The following is a 20,799-nucleotide window of genomic DNA, read 5'->3' as shown; positions in this document are numbered from 1 at the left end:
TCCTAAAATCAATTCCTGATTCGTTTTCCTCAGTTTTTTAACTTTTGTGCTGAATGAATTATTAAGCTGATAGGCAACAGTCTCTTTTACTTCATGAACCTTACTTATCTCCAGTATGGGCTTATATTTTGTACTAAATGAGTCAAACCACCTGTGAAAAAATGTTATATGACTATATAGTTTAAAAAGGAAAGGTATATTGCAATTAAAATACCTCTGTATAAAGTAATCTATATTAAAGTGCTTTAGAAGAACATATATTTATTATTGTGTAAGGCTGCAGAGTCATTCTTACAGGTTACTTTTTGGGTCAGGATTTCAAACACCATGAAGACAAATTAAATAATAGATCTTATATTTTGTGGTTAGTAGAGATGAATGACATCTAAGGTCGAAAATATTGATACATGATAAAACAAGGATTACCTGATTATCTGATTGCCGGCCATGTTAGGCAATCTTGGAAACGATTTGATTTACTGCCAGAAAGTTTGAGGTCTATGGAGGTGGTATCTAGAATATCTTTGCTTCAGCGTGCATGGTGAGCACCTGGAAATCATTTAAGTGGAGATTAAAGACAATTTCCCAGTGTTTATTGTGTATGCAAAAACAAAAGACAGCAAGAAAACTCTGAATAAAGGGCTCAGATATACCCTATGGACAATATGACATACTGCTAGCTGCCATGTTAGAGTTAGATTTGAGTTTTGAGTTGCATATCCTGAAAACTCACCCTCATTAATGGACCTTGTTTGCCCCATGCAGGTACAATTAAGACTAGTGATGTTACAGTTAAATGCATTTAGCTATGGATCAGGCAGGAGATTCTGGAAAATGATCAAGGACAAGGGATAAAACAGGCTGGTTCACTGGAAGATCATATTTTGTCACCATACTGTGCTAGTAATTTTTAATTTATTTTTACTTTACAGTTTGCTTTCAGGGCTGTGAGAGATAAAAACCCCACTCATTTACATGGTGCTCTCCTAAATGGTTCAAGTAACCTATATAGGTTCTATTTCTGCAGACATATACATAACCCATATATGGAACTTGAAATTGGCAACAGTCTAATTTACAGACTTGCTTCAAATCTGTATCAGTTTAGTACATAAGCTTAGTATTACCTTGGATTACTTGATTAATTACCACTACTTGACTGTTTGTCACATTAGAGAGAGTAGGTTGTGGACCTGTTGAGATGGCAGCAGAGTCTTCATGGATCCCATTGAACAATTTTAGTAGACCATGAATTTGAAGTCACCTGACCTAAGAAACTGGGCATCTTTTCAGCTGCTCTGAAAAATATGTCTAAGGTTAAACAGTAGATCCTTCTAAAACTGATCATAAGGTTGGAATGTTACAGCACAGCAGGTAATCACTAAAATATGGGTGTTTCTCCTCCCACAGCTAATTTGTAATCTAATAGGTTTTTGTCTATTTCTGTTCATTATCTTGTGTATCATCTTTAGGTCAGTAATTTTGGCTTGCTTAGATTCCATTTTCTGTTTGATATACACCACACATATGTAAGTGCTCCAGGTAATGGGATACTTAACCCAGCTTTACCTCACTGCATGGTTCCTGATTTAAGTCACCTCATAATTGTAAGTAATACCAAAGCCAGCTGAGTCAGGTCCGTGAAGCTACTGCCCAAACAACCACAGCTCTTAAGCATACATATTAATACTGCTTAACACAGTTCCACTCCTGCAAGTCTATATTTTGTCCCGGTTCAAAGATCTCTATCAAAACAGGTTTAATGGATTTAAAATGCCAAATTATATTGCACAAAGTACCATTTGACAACACTATTGTACATAATTTCCTAGGAAAGCAAAAGTTCATACAAGTACATGTATCTTATTTATATGAAAATAGTGTAAAACAGTGTATAAGAAAATAAAAAATAAAACAAAACAAAACAAATAAATAAAATAAAATAAAATCACTTAAAATGGTATTCCTCTGGATGGTAAATGGCCATGTCTATGAAGATATATCATCTTATATATAATGAAGCAGATAGACAATCAGTTAATAATTTAGGAATAAATTTATTGAGTTAACTATAAATCCATTCCCTTAATTTCCAGAGAAGAATCAGTTTTGCTCTTAGTGTAATATTTTCAGAAGTGTGTCAGTTTGGGTGAGATTCAGTACAGGTGTGCACATGTGAGCAAGGCATCTCAGGATCACTTATGGTCTGGGAATATCTAAACAATACATTCAGGAGCAACTAAAAGTGCCTCAGCTTATACTAAAACAGCTCTCTAACACGCTGACTGAACAACACTCCAGCTCCATTGAATGTATGGGTTGTTACAGGAGCCTAGACACTTAAACCTCTTCTAGACAGCTACAAAGAAATGCCTTAATCTGGAACTGATTTTCTTCTTCTGTGTAAAAAAAAGTCATACAGAATGTCTATGCCTGCTCAAGTGTTTCAGACTAAAGAGATTCTGATCCTCTATCTAAACACTAATATAATTAGGGAAAAAAGGTATTTCTTTCAGCCTCTTACCTAAAAAAAATCCAAAACCAAAATAAACTCTATACTTATTATTTTGTTTATGCATCCAGTATAATTTGAACTGTAAAAACAGAGCCATTTTTGCCTTCTTTGTTGAAAGTCCAAAATTTCTATTACTCTTGGGACAAGAAGCAGGAAGGATATGAATTAATATTTAAAAAAAATTCAAAAGGAAAATGCAGAAAGAAAGGAAACAATCAAGCCATGCATAAACAAAGGAAAGAGGAAAGACCTCTATATGGTGAAGGATAAAAGACTTGGTCTTTTGGATATATGTCTGAGTAAGCCACAGAGAGGTCTCAAAACCTCTTGAAGCAGAGCTTTGAAGACAGGCTATTATAGGATAATTCAGGCTGAAAGGGACCTCAGGAGCTCTCTTATTACAGCTGGTGGTGGGGTCCGAGGCTGCGACCCAGGAAGATATGACCGGTCCAGGGAGATGGTCCCAAAAGGAATCACCTTCCCGAGGCCCGGTGTCTTCCCTCAGCTGCTGGCAGAGGAGCCCTTGCAGAGGCTGTCAGCTCTTTAGTGATTATCAGCTCGTGATTCCAGCTCAGCTCTGCAGGGCAGCCTCCAGGCCAAACCAGACCGGAGAGAGAGATGAGAAGGCCCATGTGGCTGGTTCCGCACGAAGGGAGCTTTATTGGGGGTTCCCTCCAGAGAAGGGAAGCCAAGGATGAGCTCTCCCGAGGGGTTCGAGGGAGCTTGCCTTTATAGGGATACTGGGGATCAGCAAGGGGACCAATGGGTTACAGAGGGTCTGGGATAGACCAATGGGTTACAGAACGATCTGCATAGGGTCTCCCAAAGGATTGTGGGTCTACCTTTCCTCGCCATGACTCAAAAGTGGTTGCCTTTTCAGGGAGTCCTGCTGGGCGATTGCAAAATCTTTTATCTCAGCAGACATCCCTCCAGGGCAGTGGCTGGGCATATCCCACACTCTCTAGCTCACCTTACTGCTGAAACGCTATGAGACCAGATCAAATTCTTCAGAGATTGTCTAGTGAGGTCTTAGAAATCTCTAAGGATGGACACCTCACAAGATCTTTGTATAACTTGCTCCACTACTTGACTGTCGTCCTGGGAAAAAACATTTGTCTTTCTATCAAGCCAGTTTCCCTTTATTCCTGTTTTTTCTCATCCTCCAGCCATACAGCACCACTCCAGGTCACATGTAAAAGTGGTAAAATATCCTATAAAAAAGATACCGCAAGTGCACAGGTGGAGAAGTAGGTTTTGTAGGCCACCCTGTCCCTTCTTGATTTTATTTCCCTCTTGAGAAAGCCCATCTCTCTGCTAAGTTGACAGAACGTCAAGCAGAGAAGGCAACCTGATTTGTACAAGATTTCTAATACTGTATTATCTCTCTCCAACTTTGTAAGCCTTGCTTGTGATGCCAAGAATGGCAAAAGTTTATTTCTTTGCTCTTTACTCACTCTGCCTGTCAGGCGCAGTAGTTCCTGCCTCTGCAAGTCATATACTGTTCTTATTATAGCATATATTACCATACTTACAACAAAATCCAGTATCTACACTACTGCTGATGATTGTCTGTATTTCATGTACTTTCTGTGCTCTCTTTTCCTTATCAATGTGTAACTAATATTCTCTTTTATAATTTCCCATTTTCTTGTATTTCTCCATCTGATTCACACTGATCTCCACCCTGAAATGCATCGAGGCATTTAAAGTAGGGTATTTCCATCAGTGAACAGCAGTTTGTTGGAAAGCACTCCCCATGACTTATGAACAGGGGCTTGAGAAATAATCAAATAATTTGTAATTTTATTGCTTTTGAGAAAACCATACAAATAAGACACAGCTGTTGAAGAAGTCACTCGATCTCATTAAAAATACTTACACAATAGCCAGCCCATTTAAAAAAAAGCACTCTCATATCCCTCATCTGTGTGGTCTATTTCAGATTCTCATGTGTTTTTAAAACCAAGTGTTGTTTACACTTTAGAGATAGATGTTCCCTTTTTTTCTGTTCTATTACTAAGGCTTTCCAAGACATCAGCCTGGCCTTTCATCCTGTGGAACAGAGCACACTGAAATACTGATTATGTTTTACCTATTAGGTAAATAAATAAAGACTTTTGGTGTCAAAGGGTGCTAATCTGGCAGCTTTCACCAGTAGTACAGTTGGCTGAGAAAATATATGCCTATGCACACAATAATATTAAAGTTTTCCATGAAGGTTTGTCACATCCTTTGAATACTTGAAAAGAAGAACTATTTTGGGAAACTATTTAAAATTAGATTGAGTAAAAAGCTTGCATATATTACATTTCAGGAAATCATTTACCCCTGCACAACATAACTATTGTTTCTCAGTTTTTCTGGTGGTGCTGATGTTTGTCCACAGTTTTCTTGTCAGAAAAGCCTCATGCCAGCATCAAAATAAAACCAGAACCCTTACTTTTAATAAGAAAAGTCTACCCAGGTTTGCAATCCAGCTGCCTTTTACAAAATGTACGTTACAATTATTTTAAACATAAATCATTTTGCCTTTGTCCCTGTGGGCCTTTGTATCATTTCTGCATTATCTTCCCACACCACACCACAATCCTTTCTATTGTAAGTCTGCCCAGAGCACAACAGGCTTTGTCCTGATCATGCTGATAATATCCAAACATTCCTGTTGCTAATTCTGATTTCAATTAAGTGATACAGAAGGAGACTCCAGGGCCTCAGACAAAGGTCTTCTCAGAGCAGTCTTTAGCACACAGACTTTTATCCCACCAAGGTATTTTATTATTTTTGCAATGGGCTCTTCTGGATCCGGTTGTTTTTCATCTCTGTCTTTTCCTCTCCCCTTCTGAAATTTTGAACAGTTCAATGAGAGTCTAGGGGAAAAACCCCACAGGAAAAAAAAAAACACATCAGGAAAAATAGTTAGCTCAGCAATTCACACAACAATCAAATTCTGTGGCTAGATTAGAAGCACAGCAATCATGTTAATGTTATGACCATTATTAACATTCACATAACTCAAGAAAAATCAATCTTATATTAAGTCATAGAGTATGATTAGGTTAATAATTGGAATATAATAGATTCTCAACCCAACTCACAGCACCAGATAAAGGCCCAGAGGCAAGAAGTTTTGACTTAAAATAACTTCGTTTCACAGGAATTACCATGGACAGGACAAATACAACTATAAACAAGTTACACAATCATATCTAAATTATTAGGAACAATAACCACTTATTTGGCATATGATATGATTATGCCAAGTGCTTGTAACCTGCAGCTTTTCAAAAACTTAATATTGATAAACTTAATTATCTCTGTTGTTCAGATAAATAAACTGACACTTGGAGTATGCAATAATCCCCAAAAAATTCATGGACCTCAACTATCAACCTTAGGTTTGTTCATGGTCTCAGGATGCCTTCCCTTTGTGTTGTCTATGTTTTCTGCAAAACTCAAGTACTTAACACTGATACAATGAATTAAAAGTAAGATTTTTGGAAGCTTTGTGATAGAAACTTTATACTGGTTGTGTTACTCTTTGAGTAACTTAAGCACAATTAATGAAATTCCCACTGATTAACAGATACCTTTGTCAAATTTTTGTTTGAGGATAAAATGATTCATCTGCACAGTAATTCTGCAGTGCTTCTTTGCCATCAGGTTTTAAAAGCTAACACGCACAGTCTCACACAAAGCTGGAAGTGGAACAATTCCTCTTTCCTGTTTATAGGTAAAATGTGATTTTCATCATATACTTTAAGACAATTCTCTTGTACATTTTTCTGAGAGTACAATTCAATATGTATTTATTAATACTTTTAACATTTCCTATGGGAGAATGCTAATCCTAGCTAAATCAAGTCTTTCCTCCCACCACCTGCTGAAAGTGGAAAAAAAAGTCAAGTAAAATGGAACTCCATAATTTCTGCTGGGGAGTAGTTCTTTCCCTACGATCAATAAGGGAGGTTTCCAATCACACTTTCTTACAATGTAAGAACATTTATTTGGTTTCCTTTTTTTCCAGATCTTTCTTGCACTCTTTTCTTTTACTTTTTTCTTGTTACCTCACATTCAAGTTCTTTGGACATTAACACTACGGCTTGATATGGCTCAAACTGATTGCAACAAACTGATGGACTTTGTGTCATCATGTTTTAAAAGACACAGTATCAAGAATTGTTTACACAGGTCAATTTTTTAGATTTTCCTGAGGAGATTAAAATCAGTTTTCTGAATTGGTGAACTCCCAATTTGACATTGTATATGTCTGTAATTTGTTCCTTTCTCATCATCACTGGTAAACTGACTAGCATTGAAAAGTTCATGTGACATTCACTTGACCTGAATTAAGTTAATTTGTGCACATATAATTTTCAGACATAACTACAGTTTTGAAAATCTGTTGCCTGTACTCACTGGTATTGGCATTTTCTTTAAAATTATTTTCTAATAATTCTAACAATCTCATACTTTTTATCACACTCTGAGTCCTTTCATTGAATAATTTTAGAACAGAAGTCAGGAATTTTCAGGATTTTAAACCTGTCTCTAGACATGCAACTAGTTAAAAAACCCTAAGAAATAATCCCCAATAAACGTATCCTCCTCAGATACTTTGGGGATTAAAAATACCATTATTGTCAAGAGGAAATCTGGACTGGATAAAAGCAAGGAGGAAAGACTGACCTAGGTTTTATATTATAAAACACAGGGTACGGTACTGTAACAGGCAGATTAAATATGTTCCTGCTTCTGTTTACATCAAAGACAAAACATTCTTTGGACTGCAGTTTTGCAGGATCAGGACCAGAGATGCATAGACAAGCAGGACTGTGATAAAATATGGATTCAAATGATAAATTGAATTTACTCTGCACTTCTGACCATCTCTCCTGATCAGCTCACCAATCTCTCTTGCTTAGGGCCCCTTCTGACATTAAAAGACATGAGTAACTTCAAATACATTCCAATTTTCTTTTCTAAAGCGACATGTCATGTCCTTTCTTCCCAGAATTATCATAAACCAAAATTAGTGAAAAAAAAATTCTCTTTTACATTAAAGACAGTTTTAAGGATCAATAGTTTATCACTGTATCTGGATAACAGATTATGTTATGTTATTCATACATAAAAAGCATGCCATTTCTGAATTTTGATAAGAATTAGACCAATCATTATTTCAATATGCAAAGGAAATATTTAGAAATTTTCCAAAATACTATTTAAGTTTAAAAAAGCAAATAAATGCAATAAAGTGTGTGACCAAGCAGACTGTTTGTTAGATGGTGGAGTGCTAAAGCTGCAAATGATACAACAATCAACATATTTTGCCTTTTTTTCTCTTTGACTGAAAAATATTCTTCGGTTTGTTTTTCTTGCCATGGGTCACAGACAAAAATCCTAACTATTCATGCCACTATGTAAATAATTCTGTGAAGGTATTCAGAGGAGCTTTAAAATATCTGAAAATGAAGAATTCCGACTTTCAGATCAGTCTATGCACTTGCATTTGGGCTAATGATTTTTTATGATAATAGTGTAGCTGGAAATTGTGAGCCCCCTGTAAAGAGAATCAGTAAGGATCTTTTTTTCCTTTTTGGTTTAGTTTGCTTATCTGCTATAAAGTTGAGATAAACAAGATTTTTGAAACATTTGCAAAATCCTTTCTGAATTTCATGGGATATTATATCAACTATACAATAGGGTATTTTCATTTTCATGCAAAACACAGGCAGGTGTCCATTTAAGAGTAACTTTGAGTGTAGACTTCATGAACATTTATCAATACAGCTTTCTCTTCATAAAATTGTATGTTGCCTTTTATTGCTAGCTTTACATATAACATTATAAAGCAGTGTTAATGTATTAACTTTTAGTATCACTTCATGCTGGATAAAACCTGTGTGTTACAAACCTGGTTAGTTCCACAGTAGAATGTTTTAGCTTGTCTTAGCTACTTTAATCAGCTTTTAGCTAAACATGAACTTTATCTCTACTGTTGGGATCAACTGAATGACTCAAACATACAAGACACAGAAACAGCTGTGGATTTTCTATCACAGAAAATATGTACAGCACTATGCAATAACCTACATTCTTTCTACCTATGGCTCATAAAATTTCATGAATGCAGAATGTTTTATAAAGATGAACATAGATTACATAACAATATTTAATTCTCAGTGGTGCCCCTACAGGGAGTTTCTTTCTGTATATTGTATCTGTGCGTAACCGTATGCTTTGAATGTGTCTGGTTTGAAATCTATTATTTGCTTGCCCCTCTTTCTTTGCCGTCCAGATAAACTAGCTACTAAAAAGTCTGCTGCTTGTAACAGGAGGTAAATGACACCCCAGAAACAGTAATTCCTAAAAATAGTTAATCCAAGATGACCTGAAAATTAAATTTTAATCCTCTGATTTTAAATACTAACAGTTTAAAACTGGGAGAGTGTTTCACTCTCCATCCATGACTTTCATGTTCAGAATCCTTTTCAAATTCCTTTCAGGCATTCTGTGCACTTACACATACAAGTTTCTTTGTTTTCACACCACAGTTCAACAGAAGATCATTCTGGGGAATGTTAAAGAGCATTTCAACGTCCTAGATTCCTAACTAAGCTGTAAAGGACAAACCACTGCACAGAATAGTCTGGAATTAAGGTCAGCTGTATAGGAAAAAAGTGTGGGGGAAAAAATAATAGCCACTTCCAATTTGGTAATAGTTGTCTTATGTTTAATTATGTTTAAAGCAGTGTTCATATAATAAAAGGTGCTCAGATGTTATGAACTATGTTTTCTATTTTCCAAGTTTCATCAAATGAGAATACAGAAGTGATCGTGTGAGGTTTGTGTTATGGTAGCATTTTACTGGTCTAGGAAGATATGCCATTAAGTACCTTTACAAAAGAAAGTAAACTGCTAGATGATGTAGTAATCTAATAAAAGGATGTTTTCCCACCTTTGCAGTTCACTTTGGTAAAAGAACTGGACTTTTCTTTCTTGACCTTGTGCTGGTATAAGGGTACTTGACCATGGTCATCACTTAACAAAGTGTTGTTAAGGACCTAGTGAATTTTTGCTTCTAACAAATCCCTGTGCAGTTTATCAGCTAAGAGGTGAAGGACTGAGATGATGAGAAAGCAGAAATTTCAAGTAGAGGTTCATTCCACAAAACATTATCTGTAAAGCATGAGGCTCAGTTCTAGCAACAAAAGAAAACTAAACATTGTCTCTGAGAATACCACCAAAAAGACTACCATGTCCCTTGAAGGAGGAAATCTGGAAATTCAAGGATTCACCAAAAAGAGATAGGAAAACCATATAAACAGTATGAAAACCTTATATACGAAGTGTATATGGATTTAAGAGCATTAAATCCCTTTGTTGATGTGTTCAATAACCCATATTTCATTTCCTAAACAAAGAAACCATCTCCCATACTATTTTTTGCATTCTTTTATCATTCCTATAACTTCCCCACAATGCTATTTCCTCTCTCTTTTCATTTTCTTCATATATCCTTTCTTCAAAGAACAGTCCTTGCAGATCTGGTGGGGTTCAGATAATGAAAGAGTAAAGAGAAAGCAAGCAAGAACTTTTAAGAAATTAGTACAGCCTGTTTTATTGCTAAATATATAGGATTAACCTTCTTAGAAGCATTCTAGAAATCCCCACCAGCACCACCAGAAATAAATGTATGAATGACAGACTGCTCCATAAAATCCTGTAACTAAGCTTACAATCTTTGGCACCAACCATAAATTCAAAGTGTGAAATAGGATTAGTTCATTCCCAGTGAATTAGTGTCTGTGTTAATAGAGTTCTAAATATATAATCATATAAATGCCAGTAAGAAAAATCTTAAACAGGCTTTTGCTGTGCAGATATTTCCAATGCAGACTTGGGAAACCAGCCAGGTTCATTCACCTTTGGGAGCAATGCTTCAGACTTCTCCACAGTTGGACATTCTGTCTAACATTCCAGGCAGGAAAACAAGCAGGTCATGGGTTTTATCAAGCTTTGTCAGATCTCTAAAGCATCACGACTTCCTTAATTTTTTCTGTCTCACTCCTGGATTTTTTTAAAGCATACTGCAGATGCCAAAAAGAGAGCCTACAGAGGGTGTTTGATTTGGACCACAGCCAGGTTCTCAAACTTGGTAGGACAACATCTCATCTAGAGAGTGAGACAGTTCTCTACAGGTAGAGAAAACAAGCTTTGGCATTCTTGGTTTCTTGAACTTGAGCCAGATCTGTCTGTGACTATTCTGGTCAGCAGAATGGAGTTTTATTTAAAAAATGCACTTCAGAAAATCACAGACTTTGATTGGTATGGATTGTCTTGTGCTAAGGAGAGTTCAAAACCACTGTTTTCTCTAGAAAGACTATCTAAGGCCTTAAGTTCTCAGTCTATGTGAGGCAGTCAGATGAGCTCTTTTGAGGTGCTTGAAGAGCTAGTATACATTGGACTTTGAAATGTTGTGTTCCAAAGTAGTTAAGCATCTGATTTCAGCCATAAAGTGCACTGCAGTTCAGGCAGAGCTAATGTTTTCTGTATGACTTCCTCCTTTTTGTTATATTTTATCTCATAAATATATATACAAACTCGTCTGTATTTATACATTCAAATCAACATTAGAAAGCCTTCAGAAACAAAATTCTAAATTACTAACTACTAATTACCTGATTATAAGTAGTGGGGGAGGAATCTAGATTATATATATGTCTGAGAGAGAATGAAAAGAAGTGTGTAAACAGCTGTCTGAAGTACCTGCTTTTTATTTCTGTTTGAACTAGTAAATTATGTCTTTGTACAGCAAATATTTTATTGAACACTGAGCAAGTGAGGTTTGGTGATTTAACTGCAGGGGAACAAAATAACTAGTAGAAGAACAAGCAAAATGACCAGGCTAGAGGTTAAAAACTATTTCACATCATTTTCTAACTAAAATATCTGAAAATTTTGTACACATATGATTCAGCTCTATTTCCATTTTACAGTCATTTACTATGTGAATATTTAAACAAATATATTGATGTCAGGAAAAAGTCTCATGAGAAAAACATTAACAAACGCTACTAGTTTTACAAAACAGAAATTCTAAGTTACTAACTAGTAAGTGCTTGATTATAAATATTAGGGGGACAATCAGATTCTAAGTCTTTTCTCCAGCAGAAATACACTAAACACATTTTTACACAGCTATCCAGGGCAGAATTATTGATTAAGAATAAAATAAAAGGCTATTCCTTTATGATAAATCGAGAAAACCTGTTTTATCTAGATTCAGATATAAAAAACCAGTACTAACTTCTAAGAAATTATGTCTAAAAATCCTTATTTCTATCCTCTGGCTGACAAGGAAGTCTATTATGCATAGTTCAGATACTGAAATCAACAGTGTTAGGTGACGTGAACAAATCTGATTCTTGGTTTCAAGAATCAAGGAAAGTTTTGCCACTTTAAACATGTTTTTGATAAATGTTTCTATTATCAAAAAAGTCTTACAATGTCTTTATTAAATTGTTCAATTTTTTAATTTAAGATATGAGGTATAATGTCACCAATAAAATAAAAATTAGCCTGTAAAATAAGCTTTTACTGAGAAAATATTGAATGCTTTCTATCAAATACAGTTTTTCACTTGATAATTCTCCTCTAATAAGGTTATCATCATTGCTCATCTTATTTTTTTTTTTTGAGAAATTATGAGAAAAAATTTGCTTTCCAGTCTTGGAAAGACTTGTAGTCTTCACCAGTCTTTCTAGCAGACATGATATAACAGAAATTCAGAAGTTATCCTGACAAATTACCTTTTTGCAAGTGAAATTCTGGGTCCCAATCTGTCCTAGCAAGCTCTTTATTTTGATGAAAATTTAATTTATCACATATTTCTCAATGGAATAATCTTTAATTATTCTGAATTCTGCTATTAATCAAAACATTCAATGCCAGCATTAATGTTTTTACACCTTTTCTGATTCAGTCTGCTCTAAACATATCCTTCAGTATATTTCTGGATTCCCAGTTTCCACCAGCTGTTTTTACAACTCATATCCAACAAGTGACAGCTGGATAAACTAATAGCATGTAACAAAGAATAAGGAGCTGTACGTTCTTTTCTTGTGTACAATAGCACTATGGAGCTTCCTTAAGCTAGGTAATGAATAAATAAAAATAATCAAATGAGGTAGAAATTAAGTGTATGTGGAAGCTCATGAAAAGGGAGATCCTCTCAGATTTCCCAACCAGTCTCGGCCTCAAGAGTTTTCAGATATCCCAGTGTCTCTTTAATCTCTTAATCTCTGAGTCTTTACCTATTTTTCTAGCATTAGTCTAACTCTACGTTTTACATATAATTAGAAAATGAGACTATGAGATATATTGCAATTAAAATATCAAAGGAAATAATTTCTTACCCAGTTCATATATCCTTTGAAAATGTTTCAGATTAATACCTCTAAATTATTATCTCTCACCAAAATTTCAGAGCGTAGAGGATAATTTATTTTGAGAAGTTTAGAGCTATCTGTAGTGATATGGCAGATTGAAATTTTCACAAATATAATTATATTCACAGGATTCCGAAGACATATCAGATTTTGGAAGTCATATCAAGCTCAAGAAAATGCAAAACTGCTGAAGAGTAAAAAAAATGGAAATGGAGACTAGAATCGTGGAATCATTGGATCATAGAAGTAGATATAAAAATTAACAGTTCATTGTACACTAGCATAACTATGATCAATTATTGTAATATTAAATGATTTTCAGTGGTTTCTCTTGTTTTAAAGACCTGTATTACCTGTGTAGCTATTGCTTAATTGCTTTCAAGAAATATTTGAAAGGATACTACCTTCTCTGTAAAGACAGGGAAAGAAAAACAAGGACAAATTGATGTAAAAAATACTCTATATGGACAAAGGGAGATCCATTATGTTCTAAGCACATCAATTCCGTTTGTTTTCCTTTCTGCTAATGTATTTTTAATCAAGGTGTACTACATCATTACAGGTATTGAGTGACGGAGAGCATTTGATGCTACACTTAGCTATGAAAGAAGTCAGATGCTTCAAATGAAACCAGAGATCAGCAGGCTGAATTGCAGAGGACACAGAAGCAAGCTATGGCATTAGAAAGTAAAAAAGAAATCATAAATGCTTTTCCATATCTTTTGTCATTTACTCAGATCAGATCACAGTCCCCTCCAGTGAATTTAAGAGGTCTGAAAATGGTTGAGATAGAACATAATGCTGAAGGGTTGCACTAATAAACTAAAAAGATATAGATGTGAAAGGATAAAGAATACAAAATGTGAGATAGAAAGCCATGGAGGAAGGGAAAATGTTCTTCCTTGGGCAATACATAATGCAGAGAATAAAAGCTGGAGAGGACACAGAAATGACAGGAAAAAGGAAAGAAAATATCACATCACGGACAATGCAACACACAATGTCTGGAGAATATCACAGATCTGAAAAACTAAAATTGAGTCATAAATTGATTTGACACTATTGGTTTGCCTTTAATACTAAAACCAAGAAGAGACCAAACCTTACCTGGCATAAATCAGTGATGGTTGGCTTTGATTCAGTTATCTCCAGTTTTCACTAGAAGACATTCTGAGTCCAAGGTTCTGGAAAAGAATTAGGAATTTGAAAATAAGTAGAGATGCAGCTAATTTGGATTTTTCACTGTCGTCATCATTTGAAAAAAGTGATACCTTTGTATTGTCCATGACTTTTATTGTGAAAAACAAAACATTCAGTGGTTCCAGTTTTTAAAAAGACAAAAACCTAATTCCTGAGAAGACAGGGCAGGATGCATGGCCCTTGAGGATATAATTCTTTAAAAGTAATTATTTTGGTGACTTCTGATATAAGTGTGGGAATCTCTGAAGACATACTTTGACTCCTATCTCTCACTTTTACTTGCTAGCTATCTGAAATAAATATAAAAGGGCAACACCCTCTCACTCTCCAAAACTGGCAGTTTTGCTGAGTTTGTACAATTCAAATTGTAGCTGCTCTGCAACTTCACTTATATCAAACCAGAGCAACAGTGCCACAAACAGCGCTATTACACTAATTCATGAAAGTCACAGAACAAGAGGTAATAAGGAGCAACTACTGAGAGTGAAGTATCAACTCTTAAGACAAGTTTCCTGATTTTTTTTCAATCTTCAGTTTTGTTCAGTTTTCAATTTTTTTCAAGCAGTGGTACTTCCTGTCTTTCTTGCTCTTCAATCTATTAGGTCTCACCAGGACACTTTTCTTTATTTTGCCCAGACTGTTAGTATGGAAAGGTTCAAGTGTAGTGTTTTGCCCACTCATAACAGTAACTCCACATGTGTAATCTTTCAGGGCTGTACTAATTTGATCATTGGTTTAGTCTGGAGCACAAATGGCCACATGAAGAAACTATTGCACTGCAAACTCACTGCAGTCCAGAATTTAACAGCTCTCCCACATACAGCCTGAAGATTCTTCTACCCAGAAAACTTTCCAGAAAAGTTAACAGCATCCTACTTTTCCTAGTATGAAAACACAGATTTATATTCTTATCAGAATTCTTCCTTGCCTGTTATCCCTGACTGCCTTTTAGAAAGTTGTTAATACTGATTAATAGTACATCACTGGCTTTTTAATAAAAGTTGGATGAAAACCATAATATCTGCAAACAGGTAGACAGGTATTTTACAGTTAAAATAGTTAAAATAATAAAAAAGTTAAAATAAAAACCAAAGTCATAATTAAAAAATTGTTCTTACTTCTATCTCTATAAAACCCTACTCTTTCTTTTGAATAATAAGCTCATTTGTAAAATACACATTTTTTTGCTACTATTTTTACCATTCTACTTAAGTTCCTAAATATGTAAGATGTCTTGGTGTCTATTTGCACTTTTTGCAGTGCATCTCAAACACTGTTTTTTAATTCCAGGAATAAAAGATAAATATGAATGAAATTGTAGCGATTTCATATTGTGAAATCTTGAATCACATTCTTGGTTCAAGATTTGTTGATCAACAGTTTTAAACTTTCAGGTGTTCAGCTGAGTAACTGTGAAGGTTTATAATTTGGAAGTGAAGAATGCCTGTGTAAAGGTTTTGAATCTCTTCCAAAGCAATGTGTTAAACTGGCTTTTTTCCTAACACAGGGTCTTTGATCACTTACTGGTGACGATATAAAAGGTAATAAATGTATCTTCCATCTGTTGCGACGGCCTGCAGAAAAAAAGTTCCATATAATTCTGGTATTGTTTCCCCCTGTGTAATAATAAAAGTTAAGCTTTTATGGAGAATAAAGGATTCACAAATGCAGGACATGGATCCTTTCATCACTAAGATCTTTCAAGGCAGAGTCCTGGACTGAATAAATGAATAAGGAAAACATACCTTTTATGAGTTTATGGGACAATGAAAGTTAAATAATACATTCTTATAAAATCAAATCTCATTATATTTAGCTGCCACTTGCCCTGTGCTTAAGTAGATGTTTATGCTTGTACACTGAAGAGTTATTCAGGATAGTTTCACTGTGAGGACAACCAAGCAGTGGAGCAGGTCACTCAGAGAAGTGGTGCAGTTCCAATCATTGAAGGTTTTCAAGACTTGACTGCACAAAACCCTAAGCAACCTGATCTGCCAACTTAGATGGCCCTGCTTAAAGCAAGAAGGTGAGATGAAGAGATCCTGAGCTCCTTTCGAACCTGAACTGTCAACTTTGTGAACATGTGAATTGTCCATAATGCAGTGCACACATTGGTTGCAACTTCTCTGCATTTAGGTCAAAGTTCCAACCCTTGTTTGAACAAATGAGTTAACTGGAAGTCAGAAAAAGCTATCTTTTAGCATCCTGCATGATTGAAAAAGGATGGTCAAGGTTCAGAACTACCTAAAAAATTCAGTTCATGTTGGCTTCTGGGGCACCTACCCTTACTTCATTTTTTAGTTTGTTGTGTTACATTGGTAACATGGTACTTGCTTCTTCAGATGGGAGAATTTTTGATGGACTCTTTCCATGATGTTAGCTTTTTTTTGTCTCTCCTTTCTCTTTGTAATATGCTCAAGTTGTACTATTTTATCTTCTCTCACCCTGTCCACATAATTCAATAAGATTCAATGGATTAGCTTATACGCATCATTTGAGTTCAGCTACTGGACATATTTCAGGTCCTTATGTTGTTCCCTAAAAGGTTTGTTTGGTTTGTTTTTTTGACATTCAAAGAAACAATTGGAGAAAGGATGTCTAGAGAAAGAACCAACTTTAGTAAGTCAGCCTATGCTGCAACTCAGCTTTCTAACTACTGCAACGTCCAAATGGTTGGTCCTGGATCATTGATACTTTTTGTTCCAATACCATACTTTAACAATATTCCGGTATGTTGGTTCACTTCCTCCCTACTAGAAAAAAAATCAGTGGGCATCACACTGAAATATTATCCTGAAGCAGTTGTAATGAAATATTCCCATGGTGTGCAATCAGATACTTCTATAAATAGGTAGAACTACAATGTGAAGAACTGACACTATACCAATTAAAATTCAGCTCATGCAAAATCTATTCCCCCCTCTGAAGTTTACTTGGTTCAGAGTGTTTCTTCAGCAGACATAGGACTGGATGATTAATACATCAACCTCACAGTATGAGAGTTGATTTAGTTATGAAATACATGAAAGTTATACAAATGTTTCTGCCTTAAACTCTTCATTTAACATTTCTCCATATGGCAGATGAGCTGCAAAATCTGGTGCAAAGATTCTGATTTATTGATGTATTTCATTCCACAAATGGAATTTGTAGCAGGTGTGCTTGAAAGTCATGGAAGCATGAGGAAAGCAAGCTAAATCTACATGTTGAATGCCACATAGTGCCAGCTTCCTGTGCTTACTCTGAAGCAAATTTCATAGGCTTGTGGACAAAATATGTTGTGAAAAAAGGGCAGGTAGTCTATTCTTTATGAAGAAATCCAAGTGAAAAAAACCCAGCAGTTTTCTATACTTTTTTTAATATAACAGAGATGTTATGTTCACTTAATATAACATCTGATAATTTTTAGAAAATGTTGAAATATCTCTTCTGTAATAGGAAAAAATAATCTGAAGTGTCTGAGCTCTGTCCTTTCTTTAATACTGTTCTCAAAGATATCTTCAGATAGGCCAGGTTGTATGGGGCTCTGAGTAGCCTGGTCTAGTGGAAGGTGTCTCTGGCCATGGCAGGTGAGTTGGACTAGATGCTCTTGAAGGTTCCTTCCAAATTAAACCATTCTATGATTTTATAGTTCTATAGCTGCAATAACTTTACAGTCACAGAACAAAATACGAATCTTCAAAGTATTAAAACCACAAAAGATATTGAAACAGCTATCATAAGAGTAATTTACACCTCTCATATTATTGATATCACACACCAAGATCAATGTTAAAGCTTTTAGATAGGCTTTTCATGGTGCCCAAGTTAAGGTTCTTGCTGTGATTTGTCCTCCTGAGCAAATTTGTTCTGATTATTCATGGAGCCTTCAAAAACTAGCTAAGCCTAGAGGTCCCAGCTGATATTTTAAGCGTGCAGCACTTATCATTCTAGCACCAAAGATAGGCTTGAGTGAGAAAGCAACTCGTTTTCGTAGCTTCATTATCACTCCAGAATTTTGTTATCTTGAAATCTAGTTTCACAAAAAGAAAAATATGCCTTAATCTCACATATGAATTGTGATTGCCAAAATGTGGTTTTAGAGTGAAATGCACGATTCATCATGGATAGGAGATTCATGGTGAAGGAATTCTTTTTCATATATTGTAGCTGGAGTCAACTCTGCATGAGAAAGTGAGTTGGTCGAGTGGCCAGTCAGACCTGAAAAAAAAAAACTAGACATCTGTGCCTGTCTGCCTGTATAGAAGAATCAAAAACCAGAACAACTGAGTTTGAAAACAGGGGACCAAGTTATGAGAAAACTTTGTTTTCATTGTGTCCCACGCCTGTTACCCACTAGTGTCCTAGCTGACCTCTGATAGCTGCACTGCTGTAGCTTTCACAGCCTCCCTCAGGAGTTTAGCCATTTGGCCCATACAGTTCAAAATCTTTTCTTAATGTCTAGCCTAAACATTTCCTTCCTTAGCCTCAGGTCACTGATCCTTGTCCTACATCTCTGAGACTGTGAATAATTTCCTGCATTCAATTGCCACTGCGGGATAGAAGGCATGAGACTGAGAACAAAAAAAGACAGAAAAAAGAGGCGAAAAAGATGTCTCTAGTCTAAAATAAACCCCTTCAGCTTTCCCATAGACTGTGAGTTACAGCAAAATTATCAAGGTTTTTATACTTTCAGTTTATCAGAAAGTTATAAAGATCAGCCTATTGTATAGTACTAGTAAAGTAACACCACCCTGGATTAAACAAAAATAATCAATAGATGAGGCCCATCAACCACTGACAAGGAGCCTTTTCCTTTTTTTTCTCTTTCCAGTTACTGGAGGGGAGCCAGCCAGCCAAATATACTCTAGTCTAAAAGAGTTTTTAATGAAAAATCTTTGCAATGTAAGCTTGAACACTGCTGTTAAGGCTGAAAAAAAAAGAAGATAAAGTACTCTGTCATGAATTTATGTGAGGCAATTAAAATTCATTTCCACATTGTATAAACAGATGACAAACTGGTTGTTTCAAAAAATAACAGAGGGATGAATTGAACTACAAAGTTTAAAGAATTAAGCATTTGCATTAGCATGCCAAGGCTGTGGAAATCTGAGTCAGATCACAGAGGTAATGAATCACTGGGCATACTTCATTATTCATGACAGTGGATGCACAGCTGGGGAAATATTGTAAAATATAGACCACTAATACTGACATTGCTATCTGCTACCCCCTTGCCCCCCAAGAAAAAAAAAAAGGAAAAAAAAAAACATTGAAAGAAATCAGATCCAGTGATTCTCCAATTCTGTGAAATGCAATTAATGAATGTTGGCTATCTAGCCAGCATTTTACTTGAAATATTTAATCTGTTACAAAACTCTATAAAGTAATTGAACCAACACAGAAACTAACCATACCTGAACTAAAAACAAATCCCAGAACAACTGAAGAGTACAGAAGAAGAAATTCTGTATGTATTTTAGCTATATCTCCTCATTTATATTTAGACAGGCTTCTTATGTTCATGCGATATCGCCTGAGCCCATCCCATGTAGGATCAATGTATCAGCATGCAGTTGTTTAATTTAAAAAAAAAATTAAAAATTGATGAAAAGTTTTGGCTTATTATCCTCACTCTGTTCTGGGTCTGTGGTACTAATATAATTTTATGGCACATTTATTTTCTCTTGCTGTGGTTTATTATAGTAGCTAGCCACTACAGCTGAACAGGGCATGACATATCACAGTTTAAATTTTCATGAACTGCAGAAGCACTTACACTTCATGCCCAATGTTTAAGTTGATATGACAGGTAATTTTCCTCCACAAAGGTCTCATACACAGGATCCAACTCAGAAATTTCAACTAGAGTTTCCTCTCCTATCTCCATCAAGATCCATGGCACAAACTTACTTCAGCCCATTCCTAAACACGTTAAAATGTTGATGGGATATTTGTGGAGATGTAGTCTGAGAGAAAAATCCTGCAGAATTTATTTGGTTGTGGTGATTAGATAGTTGTTTAAAACTATTCATCAACGATTATTTATTTCCATTCATTTTAAAAGACAGTGCTCATTATTTAAAAAAAAAGAGAAATTCAAACCTACTTCCCCAGCAAACTTGAAGCTTGAATGAAGAGACATTCACACTTAACAATGATAAATCATTTTGAGCCTATGTAGTGTACTATACCCTACATTAAGACTTTGACAGGATTATATCTATAACTGTTTAAGTGAAACAGGAAAAAGTGAACAGGAAGCATATCAATGCAACCATATTCTGTCCTTGATGGGAAAAAGGATTGAGGTATTTGAAACACTGCCTTGATATTGAATAAAATTGCATCTTGTAGAACATCTAGGTTCTTCAATTTAATAGACTTGATGGCTTTCCTTGACACCTGATGCCTTATCAGGAAAGAGTTGAACAGGACTCTTTCAGATCTTATATAAGAGGTTTACCATTTTAATATGGATCATATCTGTCTCCATATATACCACTGACACCAAAGAGAAAAACATTTTTATTTCTTACTAAGAGGAAAATGCTAAATTAATCATATTGAAACTGCTTTTGAATGCATTCTCACTTAAGCTGTGAGCAACATAGAGTCTGTAGTGCACAAATTAAGCCTATACTTTAGAGACTT

The sequence above is a fragment of the Coloeus monedula genome (assembly GCF_965178545.1).
Source record: "Coloeus monedula genome assembly, chromosome: 6".
NCBI classification, from domain to species: domain Eukaryota; kingdom Metazoa; phylum Chordata; class Aves; order Passeriformes; family Corvidae; genus Coloeus; species Coloeus monedula.
The sequence above is the reverse complement of the archived record's forward strand: the minus strand, read 5'-3'. Positions refer to the sequence as shown.